At 41.8% G+C, this 13653-nt stretch overlaps 1 long non-coding RNA gene across 2 annotated transcripts; it reads right to left on the bottom strand.

The window, feature by feature from the left end:
* Positions 1–1501: 1501 nt before the first annotated feature.
* LOC135407190 (uncharacterized) lies at positions 1502–13227 on the bottom strand. 2 transcript variants are annotated; one of them, XR_010426750.1, is made up of 5 exons: positions 12915–13227; positions 10733–10800; positions 6717–6769; positions 4275–4351; positions 1502–2929 (listed from the first exon to the last, which is right to left on the bottom strand). It is a non-coding gene; the product is annotated as an uncharacterized LOC135407190 (long non-coding RNA). The 2 variants fall into 2 exon arrangements; XR_010426751.1 differs by lacking the exon at positions 10733–10800.
* Between the last annotated feature and the right edge of the window lie 426 nt (positions 13228–13653).

Genomic DNA, 13653 nt, shown 5'->3' with positions numbered 1-13653 from the left:
CTTCCTACTAGTTCTATATAACCCCTTTCTGCTCTTATTATACATAACAATCAAAAGGAATCCTTAGGAAACAGAGAATCAAACAAAGTTCCTTGTAAACGGATTTACCTACAGGCTAGTTAGAAGTGTTAAAATCACTGTAGGTTCTGGATATGAATGAGATCATATCAGTTCATCAGAAACAAAAAAATTCTGACTATGAATAAATCTGATATCAATAAAACACAGAAAGGTCCTTTTTTGTGAAGCCTCAACATTGTCACAGCACAGTCTATGTCATTCTTTATTCTTTACATTACAGGTTGGACTACTTAGTAAGATCAGGTCCCTGGACTGAACCAAAAGCCCTGTCTAGGAAAAGCCCTGCAGCAGATAAAGAGAGGAGAAGGTGCATCAAGCCAGGCCTGCCTGTACACCACATCTACTCCTTGCAATCTACAGCTGAAAGGCCTTCCTGCACTGGAAATTACCTCAAGATCCTTCCATCACACCAAGAAAGTGGCAGTTCAGTAAATATGTTCAGTGCCCCAGCACACCTCGACTGCAGAACTCGATTCACTGAAAAAGAACTTCTAAGTCATCTCACTTGTAACTCCATCTTATCAGAGAATTTTAGAAGAACTTTCTACTCAAACAATTTGTTTCCAAAATTCATGACAAGGTTTTTGTTCTGCTCTGGCCTCAGATTTTCTCTTGTCTGCAGGTTTAATGGCTCAGAACATCTCCTTTCATAATGGATCAGGTTTCTTTTGGCCTCTTTCCCCCACAAGACTGAATAAGAAGATATAGCCCTGCATCTGAAGCAGCCATACAGACACAGTCACAAAACTTATTCACAGTATTCAGAAGATCAAGACTACACTGAACAACATGAAAGAGGTGTGAAATAACAAAATTATTTAAATTAACATAAAGGACTATTTGTCTTCAGGGGAAAAAAAAAAAAAAAGAGTTGCTAAATATTTCTTCTGCAATATAGCCAAAAAGGCATAAAAATGTGGACTTCCAGGGTTTTTCAAGTCCAGGTCTGTTTATTCTCTCAAGAACTGACAGCTTCACAGGCTAGTGAGTGTTAGAGGCAAAGAGTGAACCACCAGGTGCCATTTTTGGATTCTGTTGCTTACCTTTCTGATGCAGCTTTTCCACCACCACCTCCTTCCTGCACAGAAATGAGGCTTGTCTTCTGCTTGTATCATTTTCACACAACTAATTTTTCCTCTCAAATCACAAGTTAGATGAACCAATAGTAGAACAAAGGAAAGGAGAAATTTTGCTTGCTGTGGGACACACATTCTTCCCTGGGGATTTGTATCCACCTTGTAGGTCTGAATCATGCTGTATCCACCCTCATTTTGGAAGACATTACATGTCTCTATAGTCAGAAGGAACTTTGACATTAAGAGGTGGCACAGGAATTATTTTGTGTGTAAAATGAGGAAATAGCAGAAATGTGGTTTGTGCCAGTGTGAAACAACAGTTATAACAAAGGGAATTTTTGGGGGGGTTTGGGGGTCAGAAAGGTTTTTAACTTTGGTATAACCAAGCAGCTTAACAAAACAAATGAAGGGAGGCAGGGGAAAAAGCTGGAAAACTGCCATGGCACTAAAGAAACATATTCTGGAGGAGTGTCTAGATGGCAGCCTTGGAATTGTGGCAGCCCTGACTGTAATTGGAAAGTGCAAAAAACTTTGCTTTGCCAGAGGAGAGGCAGCACCAGAGGGAAACTGCGTCATCAACAGACAAGTGATGGCTTGGCCGGGCACTGAAGGCAACTGTTACCTGAATAAGCTGCTGAATCAGCTGATCATGATTTCAGTTTTCCAGATCATAATCTTAGCCTCTTAAGTAAATCCTCTGCTTTGATGGACAAAAATAGTTTGGCCCGTTTTAAAGCCAGAAGGCTCAGAACTTGGAATCAGGGGTGCCAAAAAGCATTGCTGAAGAGGTTTCATAAAGCTTCAGAGAGTTTCCCCAAGCCAGTAAAGTAATACCAAAATTTTGGCCTTCTGTTCACAACAGAATTCAGGATACCTTGATTTCTATGATCTGCAGAGTTGCAAACTGAGTTCCTCCTCAATTTCCTGTGAAGAGCCCACTAGAGATAAGGTCCTTTCATCCAGGGGAAAGGCTGTTCTTCATGAATCTCCTTTCTTGGCAGACTTAGTATATTTTGATATGATCAGTTCTCACAGCATAAAAAAACAAGTATTACAGGGAAATGCTTATTTAGTTGCACTGATGAGAAGGCAAAGCTGTTTTATAAAGTTCAGTAATTAGATACCTTACTCAAGAACATCACCAGCTCTATCAAGTTGATAGATGTTGTTTGAGGCTTCACTGAGCACAAGATGTTTGCTGTCTTGAATCATGTCAATCTACAGAATATCCCTGGATTAAATTCCAGTTTATTTTGAGACTTATCTTCCTGTTTCCTCCTCACTGTAACCAAAATGAATTTCACAAGCATTTGTAGATAATGACCTGTATATCTCTCTTGATCATCTCAGGCTTGGGTCAGATAAGCCACATAAATGTTATTTATGATATTCTGTGCTGTTATTTTCTGGCCTTTTGCATTTCATTGTTGTATGTGACAGCACGATTATATATAATTGATAGACAGCTTCATATTTCTCAGAAAGAACTTGATAGGTGGCACATAAACCAAACTATTTTTGTTTCTAAGGGGTGTATCTTTTAGAGCTTCTCAACCTGGTCTTATTTTGAAAGAATTCTTATATTTTTCTCTCAATGCCTGTGGCTCATTAAAGACACACTTTAATTGATTTATTATGGAGATAATTTTTCGACAAAGAAAATATCATGCATGGCAAAGCAGATTAAATTCCTCATCTCCTCAGGTTCCTTCCTTCTACTGCAGCGTGGAGAACAAGGCACAGGATATATCCATCTCCCTGTGTATCCCAACCTGCAGAAATACAATGACCTCAGGGCCCAGAATTTGCTGCAGAAAAATGTTGGCTGCACAAGACACGCAGTTTTTCACTGATTTTGTGTAGAGCTAGAATCAAACTAGGCACTTAAATAAAAGGTTGCATGCCTTCAGTAGGGTTCCCAATCATGACACACTGCTGAGCAATTCTTAATCCAAAAATATGCTTAAAGGAGGGAATCAAGGTATTGAAGACAAGCCAAAGACCTCCCTCTGTGAATACAGGTTTGCTGTGTGGGTATTTATCACTGTTTCCACATGAGGTAATTGAGTACAGGTATTCTCTGTTAAACTAAACCCAAATTTTCAGCCTGCTTTCATCCCACTTCCAACCTCAGGCACCTACTTGAGGTGTCAGGAGAATATTTGCCCTGGGCTTCTGCTGCAGTCAATGACAAGATACAGGATAAATTGCCAGTGCTTTAAGCACCTCTGTGGCTTTGACAGTCCTTGACAATCAAGGATATCTAAACTCCTAACTCTACATCTTCTACATAGCTAAGTGTCTTATGTTAGTTGGGAGAAATCCAGACTTTCAGTCATGGGAAAAAGTGAAAGGAAAGAAATGTCAGCGTCTGATTCATCCAACTTCTCCCCACTGTGCAGATCAATCCTTAATTATACTATCTTCCTGAGAACGATTTCTAGTCTTTGCCTCAGGGCAACTTTCCTAAAAATAAAAATGTGTTTCTTTGAGTGGAATGATAAAAAGAAGCAGTTATGATCCCATATAAGTCATAGATGGTTAGCAGTTATGATCGATACAATCTGAAAACACAGACATGGCTGATAATGCCTCTGCTGTTTTCAACAATGTTTAATTATTTTTAATCAAAAACATGGATTCCACGTATTTTTAATCCACTTCGCAAATTTCTTTGTATTCTCCTTATGAGACTTATTAAAAAAATCATTTTAAAGGTGTTTCTGCAGTCTTCCACATTGTAAGAAAGAACAAGTTCTTTTGAAAGAAACAATTAATGTTTGGCAGCATTTAAATGTGCAGAGCAGAGCAGTGTATTGAAAAGTGCATTCACTTGTGTTAGTCAGCAACTTTTCGAATTTTGGAGAAATCTGAGGCTCCTCTAGTGTATCACATGCTGAAGGAACTAACAGTGTGCTGAACTGAGAGGGGCCAAGCCTGAATCTAACACTGTCCTTCACGATGAGCTAAAGAGACCGAGGTACTGTAGAAATTCACAACAGGGAAAATGGGCTGTATCCTGATCTTCCCTGCACTGAGCGATTCCACTTAAACCAACACACTCACAAAAAGAAAAAGAAAAAAAGGATCATAGCCAAGAAAATCATATTTACTCACATCCTGAAAAAAAAGTCAGCCTAATGCAGCAGCACATCGTGGAGATGTGGGAGAGAGAGTTATCTTCCATGACACCACTGAATATGAGAAAAAAAGCTATAGATACAGTTGTAGTGTGGAAAACAATGACTGTCAAATGGCTGTGCTTGGGAGTTATCCCACTGGACATTATTTCTGCTTGAGAGTCCTTTAAATTTGAGATGTATCCATGATTCTGCTGGGGAGAAAGGTCATCACTGCTCAGTCGCTGGCTCTCAAAATGTAATAACAACATATTTTATAATGATAAATTATTGGCCACCCAGCCACAGTGGTACACTAATAAAACAGTCTGATCTGCCAGGGTGCATTGTTTACACCTTTTCCTCTTTCACTTAGAATTAGTTTGCATTGAAACATATAACAGCTCTATTTCCCAGAGACAGGGAGTGCAAGTGAACCTGTTAGCTGAGCTCCTTCACACTCCCTGGACAATAGCCAGGGGACACTTCAGTAAAACCTCCTGCAGTTGGTGGGATAAACTGTCTCCTTGCCTGAGGGAACCTCAGCATTAAAGTTATTAAATAAAACAGCCAGTCTGGCAGTTGGCTATGAGAAGCAATTTATACCATTGTAAATGGATTAGCAAAATGTAATTTCTTTTAACGTTTCCGTTTCAATTATTTCAAACAGATGTGCAGTTATAAATGTTAAGGAATTGTTTAAATGTTTCTCACAATGGAAAAAGTAAATATAGGTTAGAGCTCTGGACTCCCAGGTGAGTTTTCTACGTTTTTCTGTTTTCTTTATTTTAAGGCTTTCCACGTACTGCTGTAAAAGTTGCCCATTTGGAGACCAGGAGGAAAAAAAAATAATATTTGTGCTCCTGATGAAGCAGGGTATTATACTAATCAGGGAAATATAGATTTGAAATGTCTTGAGGACCAGAGGAAAGCCTACGGCTGTTCTTATCCTACATTCTCAGCTGGTGTATTTTGACATCAAGAGCCTGGAGCAGTGCATGAGATACCAAGAGAGAGACTACACCACATATCTGTGTGTGTGAGGAGCGGGGGGAATCTCTCTTGGAAGAACAGCTCTGTGGATTTCCTCTGAGAAGGGTTAATTAACATACATAGCTGGCAGCTCAGAAACCATCGCAGCCTCTTACGGTGATTTCAGCAATATCTCACCTGAGCTCTACTATTTTTTTTCCCTTTTCCTTGTTTTTTTTGCCATGCTGTTGCAATTAAGCTATGAGATACAACAAGAAATATGACTACTGGCAGGGGATAATCATGTCCTTGGGGGTGTAATCAAGCACCAAGAAGAAACCAGAGCTCACGATCCCCTATGGGCACGATTACTCCATGATGGCCATATCCATCCAGATACTGCACTGGTACCATAAACTGCTTTTTTTGTATATATATATATATATTTAAATGTATTACCCAGGCAAGTGACTTGTCTCAAGCTGCCATGTTGTGTCAGACCAGGCTGGTTGCAGCCAGTCCCCTCAACGACTCCGCCGACGCAAGGAAATTTCCACCAGGGATCCACCCGGGTCGTACAAACCTCCCGCCTCTCAAAACGTCTCTCCACGACACGCTCGCAAAGCTGAATTAAAGTTGCTGCAGACTTTAAAAGAGGGGGTGGCGAGGGGCAAAAGTAGGGCAGCAAGAAATAAGGGGCGAGGCTTGCTCAGTTGAAAGCAGCCGTGGAGAAGCCCGAGGGCTGAGATGGCAGTCATCATCGATTCAAGGAGGGGGAGATGTCAAGGACGGGGAATGTCAAGCAGGAACAACAATGAGGGTGCTTAGCAGTGCCAAGCCTTCCAAAAACAGCACAAATAAAGCTACAGGGCTGTTGGGATTGGTCTATTTGCTGCTTGAGATCACAAGAAAAATGTAAAAGAAAAAAGATGATACGTTTACAACATACGTCCGTCCTCTCCCTCTTGCCTACACAAAACTAATTAAAAATATTCTCTCCCTCTCTTCCTCTCATGCCCCCACCCCCACTGGCATCATCTTGAAATAGTCTTTTCAAACAAAGTTAGAAACAAGCAAGTGCTCTACATGGAACCAATCATGTCAATATACAGATAAGCAGCAGCAACACACCGGCCCTGAACAAATAATCAGATGTTAAAGGGAGAGCTACAAGAACACAAACACACTCCAGGTTTCAGTCTGCAACACTGTCTGCAGTGTGTGTGTGCGTATTCTTGAAGCATCAACACCTGCCTTAGCAGGTGATAGAATTTTATGGCACAAAATGTATTTATCCAATGGGTTTTTACACACAGTTTACCGCAGATTCTCACATAAGTGACAGAATTAATTATTTTTTTACTGATGCAGCACCAAATGTGCTGATATTTTCAGGTATGTACACACACGTGATCACACACAAACACACACAGAGAACAGCTTGAAAGTGCAATAAAAACCAACTCACCACAAAATCTGTTAGGCTGGACCACTGAGTCTGTTACTGAATAAATGACAACACTGCAAGAAAACACCAAATAATGTTTTTAAGATGTTTGAATGGATAGCCAACGTTTTCCAGGGTTTTAAAATTTGATTTTTTTTCATATTGAACAATTTTTAAATTGTAAGAGAGAAATAAGCCTCAGCACTTAGGTCACTGACTTGCATTAGAATCATGTAAGCCCTGAAAATCCCTGACCACAGAGGAAAGGATGGATCTGGGACCGCAAAAAATGCTGATTTTCCAGGCATGTTTTATAAAAGGAAATCAAAAGCCCCCTACGTGCATAATACATGGAGTTGTGGAGCACTGCAGGAAACTAAACAGAAATTCAAATTCTGCTTTGGTTTACTACACTGTCTTTGAAACCAAAATACTTTTGTTTGGCTGCAACTTCAGTGAAGAAACCTTCCAATAGGTTATTTCCAACCTAACTGAGGGACTCTGCGACACTTCCCACCCAGAAGTATACAGCAATTCTTGACATATACAATATGGTATAATCAATTTATATATTCTTGATATACAAGTCTTTTTTTTTCCCTTCTTTTCAACTTTTAACATGTCAAAACATATGATTCTTGCAAGGGAGGAAAATATACTCTTTTGTAGAAAAGCTCATTTTAAACCTTCCTAAGAACAGTGATTCTGTTTCACAATAAAAATGGAATGATATTCACCCAAAATTTGTGCTTTTCTGGGACCTCTGTGACATTACTCATTACTGTGACATTACTTCTGGCACAGTAGGGAATTTCACTGCAATAAACTGTAACCAAGGAAAACCCTCCTTTTTACTGCTCTGCTGTGCATTTGATTTTCTGCATATTTAGAAAAAGGAAGATATTTCCGTCTGAATAAATTAGTTTTCCTAGTAAGGTATTTTCCACACACACGGAGAAATATTATCCCCATTGCCCACGGTCTTCCAGTTCAAAGGGAAGAAAGAAGATGGAAAAGTAGAACACCAGGGAACACTCGATCACGTTGTGCCTTTCAAGCAGTGACCCTTTCTGCAGCTATTACCAGAGATTAGTTTGAGAACTCCGTTGGCTGGAATTGGACAGGCTTAATAAGGAAGACAGTCATATTCCTCAAAGGCTTTTGGCCTCCTGTGTCAGAGCTGGAGCCTGTCGATCAAATTCCCACTCCCACACCAGATTAGAGGTTAAAACTTTGTCGGCCCACACTGGGGGCAGCCAGCGGGGAGGAGGAAGGTTCGTGGCACATCCTCTTTCCTCGGAGGTGGCGAGGAAAGGGGAGGCTCCTGCGGCGTGGGCTGAGGGGGCTTTGAAGGACGGCACTGTCCATAAAGACGGAGGCAGGCAGGACCTGCAGCTGGGTGATCACCTTCTCAGAAGTAGTTTGGAGGCTGTTTGTGCGTGAAGCTCGTCCTCACAGAAGTAAGGAGAGATGCAGAGGCAAGTGGCACAGCTGCACACAGCAGTGGTGGTCGGATAAACGGCTGTGGTTACAAAGGAAGAGGAGTTTTGAGTCGTGGTTTATGAATTTTAAGCACCAGCTGGGTGAGGCTAAACCTGTGTAACCCCTCGAGGTTTGTCACTAAGAGCAAAAGAGAGGCTGAATGTCAGGGAGCAGCACTGGCCAGGACTGTGGGTGTCCTGTGGGCAGCAGGGCTGGGACTGACAGCTGGGCATCAGCCAAGCCTGTGGTGATGAGGTAGGGGCTGAATCTGATCCAGTTCTGTCCATGGGCATGATCATGACCCCATCCATGGGGCAACATCCCATCCCACCCCCAGAGAGTTGCCCAATGCCCGTGGGTGGGGCTGTCCCCTGGTGTTTCCTGGATGCCTTGACTCTGGTTGGAGGTGTGGGACAGGCTCTGGATGCCAGCCCCTGATCTGACACCCACCATGGGGAGCCCCTGATGTTCCTGGACCCCAGGGAGTCACCTTCCATCAGAGTATCCTGGCAGAAGCAGCCCTCAGCTGCACTGTGTGTAAGCTGCCCCTGTGCCCCAGCAGCCAAAGCTCCCGGAGGGGTTGTGCCCTCAAGGACATTACAGAGCCCAACCAGAGGAAATGAAGTGAAGCTGAGGACCAGGCTTACTGCACTATAGGGTCATTCTGCTGTCCATCCACACCAGGAAAAATTTAACCTGTCTATTCCAGGCCCAAAGCATAGAATCATAGAATGATTTGTGTTAGAAGGGACCCTAAAGATCACATAGTTCCAACCCTCCTGCTGTGGGCAGAGACACCTTCCACTAGTCCAGATCATTCAGAGCTTCATCCAACCCATCCTTTAACACTCTGGGGCATCCAAAAATTCTCTGGGAAACCCATTCCAGTGCCTCACCACCCTCACAGCAAAGAAATTCTTCCTAATACCTTACCTAACCCTATCCTTTTTCATATTGAAGCCATTCCCCCTTGTACTATCACTATATGCCCTTGTAAACAGCCCCTCTCCAGCCTTCCTGTAGACCCCTTTTAGGTACTGGAAGGTTGCTGTAAGGTCTCCCCAGTCTTCTCTTATCTAGGCTGAACTCAGACAGCTCTTTCAGCCTGTGTGCATAGCAGAGCTGCTCCATCCCTCTGATCATCTTGGTGCCTCCTCTGGACTCGCTCCAGCAGCTCCATGTCCTTCCTGTGCTGGGCCTCCGGGGCTGGAGGCAGCTCTGCAGGTGGGGTCTCACCTGAGGGGGCAGAGGGACAGAATTCCCCCCTCACCTGCAGCCCAGGGTGTGGTTTGGCTTTCTGGGCTGTCAGTTCACATTGCTGGGTCATGGCCTCTTCTGGGATACAAACACGTGGCTCTCTATAGGAGCCAAATTTCCTCTGTGACACACACCCGGGGCATTGAGTCACAGAGCAGGCTTTCCCTCCTGATTTCTTTCCATGCATTGTTTCTATAGGTGTTTGCACAGCCACCTTGCTTCCTTTCAGCACTGCCAAGATGGGGCTTCGACAGATCTTGTTCTCTGTGGTGTGTTTCAGCAGAGTGTTGTGCACCCTCACGTCTCCCCCACTGCACGGAGAGTTGAAGGGACTTTGCTTCTGGCAACATCAGGCCCCTGATTCCCAGTGGGTTCTATTAACATCTCATCCCAGCTCTCGTTTTCCATCTGCGTAGATATTCATATTAGCTTGCTAAAACTAAGCAAGAAAAAAGCTCTGTGGGGCCGGCTTGTCTGCAGGCTGTTTGTCTTTTCTGTACAGCTGCAGGCAAGCATCTGTAAAGTTTCAATATTTGCTCTAAATGAAATGTCTCTCAGCTAGAACTCCATTTCATGTGGTATTGCTGGTGCAGAGAAGATGTAGCCTGTAAACAGAAAAATAAAGCCCCTCGGGACCCTGATGCTACAGGTAATAAAGGTGTTAATTGCTCTTCCTTGGCCTAGTTTTAGATTACCTATATTACATCTTTATTATTAATATATATTGCTATCTTATGATTTAAGTTGTCATCATAGTCTTGATTAGAAATAGATACGTTGTTATCAGATATACTGGACATCTTTTTTAATTGTTGTGTGAATGTTAAGGATTAAGAAAGCACAGCTGTAGACAGAGACGACCTTGAATCATAGGAAAATACAACTTTAAAGCAACATAAAAGCCAATCTAGTTGGTTGTCCCTGTCCCCAAACAGGGTCACTGTTAATATTCAGTTACTACTAATAGATGGCAGCTTAATTTTTTCTTTAAGATCTCCATAGACCTAGACAAGCTGGAACTTTTGCAGCCCTCATCAGAATATTGTGCCCATGTCATGCACACCAACATGAATATTCCTTGTGACAATGTTACATCTCACATTCTCCAGTGTGACCATCCACCCTGCTCCATTTTAGTGCTTTCCCTTTCTGGACCTGGTTGGCATCCAGTCTCCTGTTTAGCTCTAATGTCACTTTTTGAGACATAAATCAGGGATAGCACCAACCTCTGCAAGTGCCACTGAAAAATCCGGATGGTCCCTGGGAAAGTAATATTTTAGAGAGACTTCTATTTTTACCTTTAAGCTCAAATTTGCAAGTCCATGAGCTGTTCAATCAAACCGACAGGGAACCTTCATCTCTCGCACTGCAACCAGCAGAAAAAGTTTGTATTTACCAGTAAAACAACCTGAAATTAGAGAAACTACTGCACAGCTATGTAGAAAAGGCAACAACTTTGAGCTGTAAACCCAGATGTGCTCTGACATAGCTATTCAGAAGTGAAAAATCTCTCTTTTCTGCTAACAAATCCCTGAGCAAAATATATTTAATCTCACATTAACTATAAGTAACTGAAACTTGTTATTTTGGTTAGGTTTCCAAAGCCTCTTTTCTCACGTAGAAGTTTGAAGTGTTGGATTGGGAAGAAGGATTTTAGCCACTTAATTGCATTATGAAATTATTTTCTGGGTTTTATATGCATCATAATATCTACATTTAGCATTCTATTATCATTAGTGCTTGAGGACATCTTTCATTTAGCTACTTAGAGATTTTTATATCCAACTCCCAGAGGTAAAAGTCATCATCTTGCTGAGTTTGAAAGTTTTCTTTCCCAGCATCTTATTCTTCAATCTCAAAGGCCTGACATTTTTTAAACTCTTGGCATTCCCTTCAGTAACAAGGTTGAAATTTGAATATGCTACATCCATTTGGCTTCAATTTGATGCTTCACTGAGGCACAGCCTGGACGAGGAGAGAGGAAAAAATGAATCTGAATGCCAACCATCTATTGGGATAACTAAGTAAAAAATCAGCAGGTCTCAGGCTGTAACTGAGAAGGAGCATTACCCCATAAGTGAGAAGGAATTTATTTTGCATGAAATTATAGAAATATAAGTTGCCAGTGATATAACAGAGTAATTAAATTTAGCATCAGTACAAGAGGAATTTAGACTAATCTGGTGGCACGGCAGTAACTCACTAGACTTTTAAGGACACAGAATGATTTCATGAATTGATTTAATAGTTAAACAAATATTCAGTCCTGAGAGGAAAAGAAAACCGTGCAAACCTAAGGTTAATGGAGGCTGGTCCCAGGGGATGTCTTTTTATTCCTTGATGCTGTCTCTTAGGCTTCAAATGTTCTTGTGTCTCTATGTAAATGAGCTGCTTACAAAATCCAGCTCTTTCAAGTATGTTCTGAGCGCTACTGTCTATGTCATTTTATAGTAAACACATTTTTGTTGCATAGCAATATGTTTCTTTTAGAAGATGGGTAAATATGCAAAATGTTTCTGTAACTATTTGTCAGATAGTCAGACAGATTTTTTGTCTATCCTCAGGCCCCTTTTATGTTCTCTCTCTGTGAACATATGCGACAAGAGCTCTCCCAACACAAACACTTGAAGGAATCAAACTGCAAGCTCTTTTTTCTACCAACATTTGCACAAAATAAAAAGAACCGAAAAAGAAAGAGGAGAAAAGTATATTTTATCATGTAGTGGAGTAGAAACACTCTGTGAATTGTGACCAGCTCTTGTGGCTCCTGACTTCACAGGAACTTGTGAAGTTTTGTTGATCCTCGCGCTGGTACTGTTCAACATATAACCATCTCTGGAAGGGAAGTGAGAAACAGAAACCAAAGTTCTTGTTAATATGTCAGCAACCAGATGTCAATGAGACAATCTCCCAGTTTCCTTGGAGTCACTCCAGATGCAATATGTGACAAATGAGCAACTGCTCAACCCATAGCACAAGCAAAGTGGATATGTTGCAGAGAGAAGACAGACATGCCAAAGGACTTCCCTCTTCTGCAACACGCCCTGTTATTGAGGGCGTTTGTTCAAGGGTTGGTTCATTTGCAGCTTCGAAGACTCTGCACTGATAAAATCAAGTTCCCTAGTTTCCTGAGCAGTGCTTTTCCACAGGCTGCTGTAGGCACACACCTCAATAACCAGCTCACCAGGCCTTTCTTTCAACCACAAATGACCTGAGAGAAGCTGGTATTTATGGAAGAAATTGTTCCCTGTGAGGGTGGTGAGGACCTGGCTCAGGCTGCCCAGAGAAGCTGTGGATGCTCCATCCCTGGAAGTGTTAAAGGCCAGGTTGGATGGGGCTCTGAGCAACCTGGGATAGTGAAAGGTGTCCCTGCCCATGGCAGGGTTGGAACAAGATGATCGTTCAAGTCCCTTCTAAACTAAACCATTCAAGGATTCTATGATTCTATAATTTTATTGAATGTCTGGGATAGAATCTTACCTGGAGGTAGTTTTGCCTGAAGCCCAATCTGCCTGAATCATGTCCCATCAAGCCTTATTCTGTCATGTCTCCAAGTGCAGGAGTTGCAATCTACCCGATGCCCAGAATGCAGAGTGGGTATGAAGTCACTGGGAAATAGCTATGGAACAGGCTCCTGTGATATCACTGGTACAAAAGCTTTTGTTGAATATAAAATTCTGCCATTCTCCACTTAGATGAACTAGCTGCATTAGCAAACAACCCGATTTGAATCATGTGTGCCTCTACCAGGTTGAATCTCATATGCCACCATCCTTTTGACATGAATGGCTTTTTTATTATTATGAGTTTTTGCACCCTAATGTAGAGCCCTTCGACCCCTTCAAATCTTCTTTTCTAGGAGAAAAATATATAATTGTTATTGATCACAAATAGTCTCTTTAAAACATTCCAGAAGACAGAAAAGACAGTCTTTCACTCTTCCATTTTTCTTTCCATGCCTAAACTTAAACTTTGGCTGTTTAGGTGGTTGTGTTTCTTCATTAATACTCTGATAAGACATAGTGGACCAAAGATTCAACCATAATTATTCTTAAAGCACAACTTCAACAGCATCTTTTCAAGAGCTCTATAAAGAATGCTTTGATTCAAGCTTCTGTGTACCAAAATGAATGAGACCTTTTATGACAAGCACTTACAAATACACCCAGGAAGCCACAAATGATGTGACTGGCTACAGGCACGCCTCCAAACTGCTGGG

Source organism: Pseudopipra pipra, chromosome 2 (genome assembly GCF_036250125.1).
Source record: "Pseudopipra pipra isolate bDixPip1 chromosome 2, bDixPip1.hap1, whole genome shotgun sequence".
Classification (NCBI taxonomy): domain Eukaryota; kingdom Metazoa; phylum Chordata; class Aves; order Passeriformes; family Pipridae; genus Pseudopipra; species Pseudopipra pipra.
The sequence above is the reverse complement of the archived record's forward strand: the minus strand, read 5'-3'. Positions and strand labels throughout refer to the sequence as shown.